This window comes from Aotus nancymaae, unplaced genomic scaffold (genome assembly GCF_030222135.1).
Source record: "Aotus nancymaae isolate 86718 unplaced genomic scaffold, 86718_ANA_hifiasm-v0.15.2.pri h1tg000015l_1, whole genome shotgun sequence".
NCBI lineage: Eukaryota > Metazoa > Chordata > Mammalia > Primates > Aotidae > Aotus > Aotus nancymaae.
The window spans coordinates 5,426,566-5,440,754 of record NW_026988427.1 but is presented as its reverse complement, the minus strand read 5'-3'; positions in this window follow the sequence as shown (position 1 = coordinate 5,440,754).

Genomic DNA, 14,189 nt, shown 5'->3' with positions numbered 1-14,189 from the left:
AGCAACAACTACCCTAGTATATATATCTTCCTTCACAGACATCAGAAAGAATGTATCTGGATCGCATGCCTAGGAATGTGCCAACTGGGACACAGGGCACAGGTGTGCTCACTTTGCTAAGTGTTACAGGTCACTTTCTAGAAGGACTCTGCCAACTTATGTTCCAGCTTCAGAGCAGGAGAGCTCTGGTCTCCCCACATCCCCACCAGCACTTGGCATTATTCACCTACTAATGTTTGTCAAACTCATAGATATAAATGGATTATCTCTGCTGTTTGAATTTTTGTTTCCCTCATTACTCATGAATTTGGGCCTCTCTTCATGTATTGTTTAGCCAATTGGATTTGCCTGTCTGTGAAGGAACGGGTCCATCTTCTTTGCCTAATTTCTCATTGGGTTCTTTTCTTTTTTAATTGATTTGTAGGGGTTTTATATATATATAATTACTGACATATATCTATATATCTCAGAGGTATCAGTAATTTGTTGATATGAGATATTATCAATTAACGTTCCTGATGAGTTTTTTATTGGGAGAGAATCTTGTGTTTTAATGTCAAAATCATCCACTTTTTTCTCTCTGGCTTCTCAGGATCTCTGTTTCTCTCCCAACTTACTCCTGGTTCTAAGCACATGACTGTAGTGCAGACAGTCACGTGCCTCCAGTGTCATCCTACCTTCATGGATATAAGTGATTGTGCACAGATGGACCTCTGAATCCACTAGGACAAGGACTCCATTTCTATGGAATGTGACATTTAGAATGAGAGCAAGTCAATCAATCATGCCCCAAGTGGCTATAAAATTTGGGAGCTATTGATGACCATTTTCTACTGTGATAAAGCTGGTCTGCTGAGAAACACCAAAATACAGTAGACGTGTGAATAGAGACAGAAATAGAACAGAATTGGAGGGTTTCATGAACTCTCTTTCCATTCTCTGGTCCCTAAGGCCCTGCTCCTTGAAACAGCACAGCATCTTCCTGGCCTGTGTTTCTCAACCACCTTTCTAAAAGGTAATATTCGGGCATTTGAATACTATCCCTATCTTAGCCATATCCTCACACCACATCAACCAGTTACTTAACACTCTTCTTTAAATTGAACAGATATGTTTGCTTAAAACTTTTTATTTACAAAGGAAATTGCATGTCAAGACTGTAAACAGAAAATTAGTGTCATTTGCTATACATACAGGTAATGACAAAAGTAAATATAACTAAAACAATGTAAATATTAGCTAGGTACCATTATACATTGAAGGTGGTGACACAGAGAAATGTACTAAAATAAAGTCGATTTAAATTGAGACTGTCTCTTTAATGTATCAAGATGTATAAAGATTTGAGAGAAGAATAACCTTTTCTTTGTGTGACTCAGTATTACCTAATGCTTTTTCCCCAGCCTCCTAAGAGAATCTCCCTGCCTCAGGGGTACCTTTAAAAGCTAGTGTTCTGGCTGGGTGCGGTGGCTCATGCCTGTAATCCCAGCACTTTGGGAGGCCTAGGCAGGGAGATCACAAGGTCAAGAGATCGAGACCATCCTGGCCAACATAGTGAAACCTCCTCTCTACTAAAAATATAAAAATTAGCTGGGCATGGTGGCAGCTATAGTCTCAGCTACTGGGAAGGCTATAGTCCTACAGTCCCAGCTACTGGGGGAGCTGAGGCAGGAGAATCTCTTGAACCTGGGAGGTGGAGGTTGCAGTGAGCAGAGATCTCGCCACTGTACTCCAGCCTGGAGACAGAGCAAGACTCCATCTCAAAAAAAAAAAAAAGCGAGTGTTCTAACAAGTCCCTGGTCTCTCCCCATGACAGCCTTTTTATTTTCCTTCTCTTTGACCTACTAAAAGGTTTCTGATCACCACAATCAAAAACATGTCACAACAAAGTGAGGTGTCTGCAGTTAAATGGACCAAGTTTTCTGATCTATCATGAAGAATCAGGCTGATGGGAAAATAGCCTACACTTCCTCGCACACCCCATTGACCAGAATTCAGTCATATGAGCCCCTCTAGGAAGGTGTGGGAAATACAGTCCAAAGCTCAACCACTTCTTTCTGCAACAATGCTACCCCGTAAAAGACATTCATGAATCTTTCTTGAACCATGTTAGCTACACATTGTCACTAGCAGTTAGCACACATCCTATAGGACATGTTATAGGAGCTCAGGTAAGGGACAAAAGGAAGGAAGAGAGACAGAGGAAGAGAAGGTGTCCAATCCTTTCCCTTAAGTGGGAAAAAATATGCTATTCACCTTGAGTCTTCACTGTTTTAAATGAGCGTGAGCTACTTTTTCCATAGACGTCGTGATGTTAGCATAACTCAGTAAAAACATAATGGTTTAATGAACAGTCTCACTTTCAATCCCAGCATCTCTATGACAGTACATGACATATAGGTAATTCCTGAAAGGTCACCTGGAATATAGATTTGTATAAATTAAGTCCTGTCTTCTGACTATCAAAGTCACATTTCTCTGGGGACATATTTCCAACATGTCATATTGAAGAAATCAGCTAAACATTCTTAAGTATGTGTGTGTGGATGGGAGATAGGTGTCAAAACAAGTCACAGCATAAAATGCCCTAGGACTAAAAATTACGTCACTGTTGCATGATTTCCTAAGGCTGCCGTAACAAAGTGTCACACACTGGATGGCTTATACAACAGAAATGGATAGTCTGACAGTTTTGGAGCGTAGAAGTTCATGATCAAGATGTTAATGGGATTAGCTTCTTCTCTTGGCTGAGAAAGAATCTGTTCCATGCGTCTCCTCTAGCTTCTGCCAGTTTGCTGGCTTACAGCTACGTCATCCCCTCTCTGCCCTCCTGTCTATGTGGTATTCTCCTTATGTGCATGTCTAGCTCTGTGTTCACATCTCCTCCTTTCAGAAGAATGTCAGTCATATTGGATTAGGGCCCACCCTTAACTGTATCATTTTTATAGTTCCTATCTCCAAATAAGGTCACATTCAAAGGTACTAGGAGTAAGGCCTTCACAATATGAATTTGGGGAGGATTCAACCCATAACAGTCATTGTCTCAAAATCAAAATGCTCCAAGGACAAACAGTTGGGGCCACGTAAGAGAGTCATGTGTGCAGTGTCAAAGTCAAGCAGCCTCTGTCACATCTGTCGCTGGAGAATAGTAGACACTGGCGGTTTCTTCAACTTTACCTTCCAAGATTTTAAATAACTAGTGACCTCTAAAAGGGAAGGCTTTGATCTTGGCGAGATTATCAAAATTGGGTGTCAGAGGTGGGCTTCCTGGGTTCTAATCCAGACTTAAGTCTAAACAATGATGTGAACTTGCACATGTTATTTTAGCCCCTCTGAACCAGTGTTTTCTCATCTGTAACCCAGGATGACACATACCTCATAAGATTAGTATGAAAATCCTGTGAGCAAAATGCCTGATAAGTAGCTCACAGCAGGCATAATGCTAAACTCATAGTGCTGTCGAGTGTTGTTTAAGACAGACCAAACAGACTAGGCATAGGAGGGGCATACCTCAAAATAATAAAAGCTGTATGTGGCAAACCCACAACCAACATCATGCTGAATGGGGAAAAGCTGAAAGCATTCTCTCTGGGAACTAGAACAAAACGAAGATACCCACTTTCACCACTTCCATTCAACATGGCACTGGAAGCCCTAGCCAGCACAATCAGGCAAGAGAAGGAAATAAAGGCATCCAAATTGGAAAAGAGTCAAACTACTGCTGTTCACCGATGATATGGTCGTACACCTAGAAAACCCCGAAGAGCCCTCCTAAAGACTTTCAGATTTGATAAACGAATTCAGTAAAGTCTCAAGTTACAAAATCAATGTACATAAATTAGCAGCACTTCTATACAACAAAAACAACCAAGCTGAGAATCAAATAAAGAGTTTAATCCCCTTTCCACAGCTGTAAAAAATAAAATAAAATAAAATACTTTGGAATATACTTAGCCAAGGAGGTGAAAGATCTCTGTAAGAAGAACTACAAAACACTGCTGAAAGAAACCACAGATGACACAAACAAAGGAAAATGCATCCCAGGCTCCTGGATTGACGAATCAATATCATGAAAATGACCACACTACCCAAAGCAATCTACAGATTCAATGCAATTCCTTTCAAAATGCCAGCATCATTTTTTTTTACATAATAAGGAAAAACAATCCTAAAATTCACATGGACCCAAAAAAGGCCCAAATAGCCAGAGCAATCCTAAGAAAAAAGAACAAATCTGGAGGCATCACATTACCCAACTTCAAATTATACCACAAGGCTATAGTTAGCAAAACAGCATGGTACTGGTATAAAAGTTGGCACATAGACCAATGGAACAGAATAGACAACCCAGAAATAAAGCCATATACTTACACCCAACTGATCTCTATCAAAGCAAACAAAAACATAAATTGGGGAAAAAACACTCCATTTAATAAATGGTGCTGGGAAAACTAGATAGCCACATGTAGAAGAATAAAGCTGGATCCCCAACTCTCACCTTATACAAAAATCAGTTCAAGATGGATCAAAGGCTTAAATCTAAGAGCTGAAACCATAAAAATTCTAGAGGATAACCTAGGAAAAACTCTTCTGGACATTAGCCTAAGCAAAGAATTTATGACTAAGACCCCAAAAACAAATGCAATAAAAACAAAAATAAATAAATGGGACCTAATTAAATTAAAAGGCTTCTATACAGGAAAAGAAATATCTGCAGAGTAAACAGTCTACACAATGGAAGAAAATATTTGCCAACTGTGCATCTGGCAAAGGACTAATATCCAGAGTCTACAAGGAACTCAAATCAGCAAAAAAAAAAAAAAAAAAAAAAAACGATCCCATCAAAAAGTGGGCAAATGACATGACTAGACATTATCAAAAGGATATATACAAATGACCAACAAACGTATGAGAAAATGCTCAACATCGCTAATGATTAAGGAAATGCAAATTAAAACCACAATGAGATACCACCTTACCCAGCAAGAATAGCCATTATTAAAAAGTCAAAAAACTATAGACGTTGGTATGGATGTAGTGAAAAGGGAGCACTCACACATACACTGCTGGTGGCAACGTAAATTGGTAAAAGTTCTAGAAGCAGTACAGAGATTTCTTAAAGAACTAAAAGTAGATGTACAATTCCCTGCAGCTATCCCACCACCGGCTATCTACCCAAAGAAAAATAAGTCACTATACCAAAAAATACACCTGCACACATATGTTTACTGCAGCACAATTCACTATTGCAAAGATATGGAACCAACCTCAGTGCCCATCAACCAATGAGTGGATAAAGAAAATGTGAGATATATACATCATGGAATACTACTCAGCCGTAAAAACAAAATAATGTCTTTTGCAGTAACTTGGACAAAGCTGGAGGCCATTATTCTAAGTGAAGTAATTCAGGAACGGAAAACCAAATACGATATGTTCTCACTTATAAATGGAAGCCAAGCTATGGATACGCAGAGGCACACAGAGTGGTGTAATGGACTTCGGAGACTCAGAAGGAGGGAGGATGAAAGGAAGGTGAGGGATAAAAACTACATATTGGGTACAATGTAAACTACCTGGGCGATGGGTGCACTAAAATCTCAGGCTTAACCACTATACAACTCATTCAGGTAATCAGAAACCACTTGTATTTTAAAAGCTACTGAAATTTTTCAAAATAGTTTTTAAAAAAATAAGACAGTCCTACTTTAAAAGGATAGTGCTGTGAACAGCCGTGCACCCGCCACCTACGTACTGTTACCATTTGGCTGCCTTTCCTTTATCACATATCTTTCCATCTATCCATCCCTTCTATCCATCCATTTCTCCCATGTCATTTTTATGCATTTCAAAGTAAGTTGCAGGCACTGGCCCACTTCCTCTTGTACATTTCAGCATGCACACCATTAGCCAGTGTTCATTATTTGTTTACAGTGCCTTTTATATTTTGGGGTAAAATTGTATACAGTGAAATGCACAAGTCTTTGACAAATGATATCCCTGTAAAACACAAACACCTCTCAAGATACAGAACATTTCCATCACCCTAGAACCTTCCCAGTTAATTCCTCCCACCCATCCACCCTCAGAGGCAGGCATTGTCCTGATGCCTATCATTCAAGACTAGTTTGGCTGTTAGAAAACTTCATGTAAATGGAATGAGACAGTATGTATTCTTTGGAGTACGGATTCTTTCACTGAGCAGAATGTTTTTGTGAATCATCCATGGTATTACGTAGATCAGGGACTCGTTCCTTCTGTTGCTGAATAGTATTCCATTATATGGATGTATCACAGTTCTTTTACCCAACCTCCCACTGATGGAGGGAGGCCTGGGCTTCTTCCACTGTTTTGGCTAGTGTGGAAACACTGTTATGGATATTCTTATACAAGTCTTTGTGCAGACATGTGCTTTCCTATTTCTTGGGAGTGCAAATGCTTGATTATAGGCTAGGTATATGTTTGGTTCATATATATGTGTACAAACTTTCCAAAACGTTTGTCAGTGTAGCCGTGTCATTCTACACTCCCACCAACAACTTTCTAAGATTTTTAGAAAGGAAGATCACTCTGGTGCACTCTGAGGAAGACAGACTTGAAAAAGAAGAGCCCGGCCAGGCGGGTGACTGGCTGGGAAGCTTTTGCAATATTCTGGAGGATAACAGAAGCTTCACAGGTACCTCCGAAGTCACAAAGACATGGCTCATCTTTTTAAAAGGTTTATAACACAGCGTGATTATTTTCCCTCTGTGCACTCCCCAAAATCCCAAACGACTACCAAGACACCAGACAGAGTTTAGAGAGAGAAGAGCATTCATAATTTAGATGGCAACTTATTGGGACAAAAAGACCTATAAATGTAGAATATTTTAATATCCACACCACTGTATTGTTTTATTAACTCTAGAAAGACTTGACCTATTTAATACCAGAGGGGAATCATCTGGGCTGAGAGAGATGAGGCTATTTTAGTGCTGTTTCTCCGTTCTTTCACCCTGCCCTGTTGCAGGGAACATTGGCCTCCTTAGGAGGCCCCTCTGCAGCATGGATTTGGGCTCAGGAAGCTGAGCCTAGGGGTGGGTTCCAGCCATCTCAATGAATCTGTGAACCTTTAGCAAGCTTTCTTCATTCCCCTTTCCACTTATGTATCTGAGAATCATCAAATGGGTGGAGCAGACTCCTGGATGGCAAACAAAGACTTAGGTTTGTTTTAGGGAATCAGCTTCCAAAAGCCTGGCTTCTAACACAGGACCTCTGGCAATTTCCAAGGTCTGCCTGTCCTTTTTTCTTATGCCACCCCTGCTTCCCAGTCACCCTTTTCCCACTTAGCAAAAGTAAAAACTGCTTCTCAGTATTACGACAGTGCTTTGGCACAGAGGGCAAGGTCTCCAGGCCCCCAAAGAAGGAAAGATTTGAGAATGGACAGTTCCGCAGCAAAGCAGAAACAGTGAGTGAGGAATACTGAAGTAAGTGCTTGCAGGGCTCCCGTCTGGCTATATACAACCGTCTCTCTCTCTCTCTGTCTGTCTAACTTAGAATGTGGAAATGGGATGCTTGTCTCAAGGTCGAATGTATTTGAACTGGGGGATGAGGTCAGGTGTTTTCCAGCAGACGGTTTGATCTGGCTGATGAATTAAATAGACAGCCTTGCCATTTGCACTACATGGCAGACATTTTTTAAAATTGAAAGAGCTAAATGTGCAGATTCAAGGTTTCAAAGAAAGTATATTTAAAGCACATATTTAAATGCAATAAATCACACATCGTATCTTTTACAACTCTTTAAACATGTGATTTTAAAACTTTACATATCATCCTAAAAACGTGTTAAGGGAAAACACAGTTTTTTTAAAATTATTGTTGTGTTAGGGGGACTTTAAGTAAAATTTTTTAAGACCACTGTCTGAGCTTATCCCCCTTCATCCGATTGGCTTCTCAAAGCATTTCTTCCAAATAAATACAGTGCTCTTCTCAGGAGGAAATCTGGTGAAATGAATTCTCCCCATCTCATTGAGTGGGAGGAGGGGTGTGTAATAAAGCTGTCCCTGTGCTTTCAGGAAAGGAAATTCATTTGCAAAGAGTTCGATCAGCCACAATAAAGCTGTCTGATGGGCCTGGATGAAAGATAGGCATTTCAGGGCACACAGAATCACATGGTGTGCTTCTCAGCTGTACGTATTGTCCAGGCCTCAGCTGAAAGGAGCTTTCTTCCCACAGCTGCAGGAAGACACTACAGGCCAAAGCCCAAGCAGAAAGTATTGCTTGTTGCTTTTCAACAATGCAGAATCTGAAGCCCCTTTGCCCTCCTCACTTGGAGGGCAGTGTTCTCTCCAATGAGAAGGTGTCTGTCTACACCGGCAACCGTCCTCCCTGTTTGCTAAAGGAACATGGCAGAGGATGGAAGTGAATTTAGGTTGCCTTGAGCCCAGTCCGACCAGCTTTCATCTGGGTTGCTGAGAGAAGGGTCAAAGAACCACTAATCAAAAGCACCAGTTCTCACGCTGGAAAAAATACAATAATCACTTTAAAAGACATTCCTCTGTTTTTTGTTCCAAAGGCAATTAAATGCCAACTACCTTTGCTGATTTCCGCTCAAATTGCTCATGCTATTTTATCTCACTCTCATGATTACAAAAAATGGAGTTTGAGAACTACCAGCAAATATGTAAGAAAGAGAGGTTGTTTTCCAGCTCATCAAGTCCAAACACAGTTTCTCTCCTCTTGTTTTCTCCTGGCTGACTAATTGTTGGGTAGCTGTTGTGGGTGTGACTGTCAGCACGATGTCATTATTGTCTGTGGACTGTCCCCTCTATCACCACACTGTGAAACCCCCAGCATTAGAGGCTGTGGTATACTTCCTTAATACGGTTCTCTTCAAGCTTTTTGTAACCCCATGTCCAGCCCCACCAGTGTCCACATGGGAACGTCATAAGGGCAGGGTCAGGCCCTTCCATCTTTTAAGTCCCTACCAGCCGATCCAGGCAATATGGGTACTGCCTGAATGGCTGTGGGACATTTATAAGAATGAAAGGACAGGATTTGGGGCTGTGTTTGGCATCCGTCACTATTGCCTTAAATGTGGAGGGTCTGCATTCTGGTCATTGCTGGTTTCTCCATTCCTAGAGACCAGAATGGTTCTCTCATTCCTAAATAGTCAGAAATTAATCGTCTGACAGTTCTGGAGGCTAGAAGTATGAAATGAAGGTATCAGCAGAGTTGGTTCTTCCTGAGGGCTCCAAGGAAGAATCTCTTCCATGCCTCGCCACCCCCGCCCCGCCCCGCCCAGCTTCTGGTGGTTTCCTGGCAATCTCTGGGGCCCTGGCTTGTAGATGCATCACCCCAATCCTCTGTCTTCCTGTGTCTCTCTCTCTGTGTCTAATTTCCCAATTTCATAAGAACACCAGTCAGAATGGATCAGAGCCCTCCCCAGTGGCCTTGTTGGAACTTGAGTATCTCTGTCAAGACCCTACCTCCAAATAAAGTAACATTTTGAGGAACTGAGGGATGAAGGCTGGAGCATATTTTTATGGGGGACATAATCAACCCATAACAGACTTAGACAGCCCTGAGTCATGTTGCAACTCCATGAGTTTCTAGCAAGGTGACCATGTTTACTCCCGTGTCCTCAGGAGGACATGAGGGCCACTTGTTTGCTTTTGTGCAATCAAATGGAAAGGAATATTCTTCCACTACTTCTACTGCGTCTTAGAATTTCAAAAACATCTGGACCCTTTCTCAAGGTATCCACAGGGTTGTTTCTTCCTGAGGGTCGTGAGGAAGCATCTTGTGATTCTTATCCTCATTTTGCAGATGAAGAAAGTGAAGCTGGAAGGGTGATATGACCTGACCACGGTCTCAGAGCCAGACAGCAGTGGAGCTGGGATTGTGTGACTCAAGGACCGGGATTTTCTACAGCATCTTCATTATCTCTTTCAAGAGCTCACTGGTCTAAATTGTGTTGTTTTTTTCCTTTTTAATTAGTTGGACAATTTGCATAGAAGGGAATAAATTACCAACATAGGAAGGCACATCCTCCTAATCAGATGTGTTTATTTAAGCGGCAGGGGGGGAAAGCCAGCCGGTTGGAGATGTCAGTGATGCTGTAGTCCTGCAGGAGACTGAGGCTGGGAGAGGGCTGCAAGGAGGCTGGAGGAGGGCAGGAGGGACACAAAGGGGCTCTACGCCAGGGTACAGGGGCATGTATCTGGCACTGGAGGTTCGCTACTCCCAGCATGTAACCTCTCTGAGCCTTGATTTCTTCATCTATTCAATGAAATAATAATGACACTCAGGTTTCCTCTCTGGAAAGCCAAGTGGTTGGTGAAGTCATCATACAATTTAAGGAACACAGGAAATTAAGCAAATTTGGGGGAAATATAACAAAGGTTTTGGGGTACATGTTGAGTCTGAAGTGCCTGAGGATATTCAATTAGAAATAGCCAGCAGGAAGAGGTGTGTATGGGTATGAATCTCAACAGGAAGATCAGAGCTGGAGATAGATGTTTTGGAGTTATTGGCATAGAGATTATTTTTTCATCTATTGATTCAAATATCCATTTAGGAATTCACAGGTAAATAATTGGATGATAAAAATAGATTGTGGTAATTCTGCAACAGAGGGATATACAGGATTCGGGAAACTACAGTGGAGGATCCGACCTAGTTTGAGATCAGGGATGACTTCATGGAAAAAGTGATGCCTGGCCTGAGTCCTGAAGTATGAACTGGAACGTGTTTGATGGATGAGAAGGCTTGGAGGCCAAGATGTTTTCTGGAGAGAGCTCACCTACGGGAGAGCCAGGTTGAGCATCATGAGCCCAGCCATAGTTATAACCCCAGGTATGGTGTCCAGAGAGAAAATGGGTTCATTTGTGTATTGGTCAGGATAATTCCACGTAACAAACAAACCCCAAAATTTCACTAATAACACTGTAAAACTTACTTTTTACTCAGGCAACAGTCCAATGTGGGCAGTTCCATGTGGCTCTCCTCCACACAGACATTCAGGGATCCAGGCTCCTTCCAGCCTGAAGCTCCATTATCCCCTAAGGCCTGAGAGGCCTCAGCTTCCAGATATTACAGGGTAGGAAGGCTTGGTGTAGAAGAGAGAATAGAGAAGCACCTACCACTTGCTTAAAAATGACATCCCAGAAGTGACAGACATCACTTCCACTCACATTCAAGTGGTGATTCCTAGTATGTCATCAAGCTTGAAGCAAGAGGGGCCAAGAAAGAAAATCCCCACTAGTTATGGCCTTCCTGATAACAAGTCATGACCCCGTTCACAGTGAAATTTCTGTCACTATCAGCATCAAAATGAGTACAAGAGGGAGCACAGAGAGCTGTACAGGGAGCAATTACTTGGCTGCAACAGGGCTCAGTGGGAAAGAGTGATGCGGCTGATTTGCAGAGCCTGCCACGGTGAAGACAGGAACAGGTATAGTGTGTGTCAAGCATGACGGTTGTTACTCAGATTTGTCTTCAGTGCAGGCCCCGCGGAGTCATGCATGGGTCCCGCGTGGAGTAGGGCAAAGGTAGGGGTGCTGTGGATAAAACGGAAAGAACAAAGAATCGTTTTGGTTAAAACTCTGTTGGACGCTGGAGGCAAAAGCAGTCCTGCAGTGGGCCCCTGATAATGGAATGAAGTTCAAAAGAAAAATACCTCCAAGGGCCAAGGTGGAAGGATCTCCTGAGCCTAGGACTTCAAAGCTGCAATGAATGAACTACAGTCATGCCACTGCATCCCAGCCTGGGTGACAGAACAGGACCCTGTCTCTAAAATAAAATAAACTACATAAAATAAGAATGTCTTCCTCACCTGCTCCACTGGATCCCTAGGCAGCTGGAAATTGCAAGAACTCCAGGGCATCTGTGGAGCTGTCCATCAGAATCTGAGAACATCTGGGGCATCCACGGAGCTCAGAGGAGCAGCCAAGTCCAGCAGGTATACACCTGCTGGAGCACATGTGACAGTCCCTGGGAGAGTGGGATGATGAGTGAGGTCTTTACAAGGGGGTCAGGATCCTGCACGAGCTGATGGGAGTAGTTATCTATAAGGTTTAAGGTATTGCTGTTCATATGACCTCATTGTTACTCTAAGTGGTGAGGCCTTGGGAAACTCAGCTGAAATATAATACAACGCGGCCGGGCGTGGTGGCTCATGCTTGTAATCCCAGCACTTTGGGAGGGCAAGGCGGGCAGATCACCTGAGGCTGGAAGTTCCAGACCAGCCTGACCAACATGGAGAAACCCTGTCTCTACTAAAAATACAAAATTAGCAGGGGGTGGTGGCGCATGCTAATCCCAGCTACTTGGGAAGCACAGACAGGAGAATCCCTTGAACCTAGGAGGTGGAGATTGCATTGAGCTGAGATCACGCCATTGCACTCCAGCCTGGGCAACAAGAGTGAAACTCCATCTCAAAATAAATAAAGAAATAAATAATACAACACACTGCCCTCTCCAAAAATGTTAGCCTTCAGAAAACATGAAGTGGCTTTATATGAGTCCTTACAATTAAACACAAATGAAGATGCTATATTCTCAAACACAATGTTAGTGACTCAGAAAGTGTCTCTAGCAATGTTAGAAATTCTAAATGCAAAAAAAAAAAAAACAAAACATGTATCTGAAGTGACTTCACATGTACACTAGAGATGAATGAATAAGTAAATATAATGTAAATAATAGCGACATTATTTCCCACTGTCAGAGAAAGAAATCATAAGCAAGTAAAGAGGGAATCCTAGAAAAAAAAAACCCCTGAGGTTTTGCATTGGAGTAAGAGGGATTAAAACACTCATGTTTGTGTGATTTGGATAGACAGACAGACAGACAGACAGATAGACAAATAGACAGATTGTATACACAGGCTAGTATACATCCATAACTTCCTAGCTCAGTATACTAAGAAAGCATGGAAGCAATGAGACCCCCGCAGCAGTGAGCACAGCTAACATCCAGAACTGGGTTTCTAAATGTCATTCCTCCATCAAAGGAACCAGGGCTCCTTGGGGACACAATTGACTCCAGGACTGAAAGGGGGAAAACACGAGACGAGCCTGGAGTATCCTGTGGTGTCAGAAAATTAGTAACTTAAAAAAAAAAAAAAAGAGAAAGATGTGTCAAAAAGACACATGAGCTAACCTGAAAGAGCACTCAGTGACAAAACCAGAAACAATTTGAGCAACAAAATAAATATTGTATTGGATTATAATCCAAAGAATGAATAATTTATGAGTCTACACTAATACAAATAAACGGTTGAATAAATATGGAGATGCGACAACTCTTCCTTATAAGGGAATTCCAGTTAATAGACGTACGGGAAATGGGGGAAATATAAAATTACTATTAGAACACTCTAATAGTAATTGCTGCAGGCAAGATCCACTGACGAACACTAAAATTAATGTTTGAAAGAAGAAACAATATTTGCACTGTCCTTAAGGAACTTCCTTCAAATTTTTACTAATTACAGAGAAAAAAATATATAACTTGTAATAGAGAAACCTGGCAAATACTACCTAAACCAAGGGGCCAAGGTTAACTTTGCTGGCAATAAGACATATCAATAACACATACCCCTGATATGATGCTCTAAGAAGGGCCATTGCCTGTGTGCGATTCTTCCTCGGAAACCCCTATCTTCAGTGTGACCATGGAAGAATATCAGGCGAATTTGAGAGAGAAGCTGCGAGGTACCTGATCAGCACATCCAAAGTGTCAAGGTGGTGAAAGACTAGATAAGGCAGGAATTGTCGCAAACCTGAAAGGACTGAGGAGACAACCAAATGTCATTCAGGGGCTTGGATCAGACCCTGAAACAGAGAAAGGATTTAGTGGAAAGACTGCTGAGATTTGAATAATGTCTGTAATCTTGTTGGGAAGGGGGTTGCTTGTTTTTGAGTGCATGTAAAGAATTTAATCAAAATGGTTTTGGAAAATGTGACAGAGACCTCATAGCAACACTTTATTTTTAATCTCTAAAAATGACATATTTGTGCCCATCAGTGATAGACTGGGTAAAGAAAATGTGGTACATAAGTACCAGGGAATACTATGCAGCCATAAAAAGGAACAAGATCCTGTCCTTTACAGTGACATGGTTGGAGCTGGAAGCCATTATTCTCAGCAAACTAACACAGCTACAGAAAACCAAACACTGCAGGTTCTTACTTATAAGTGGG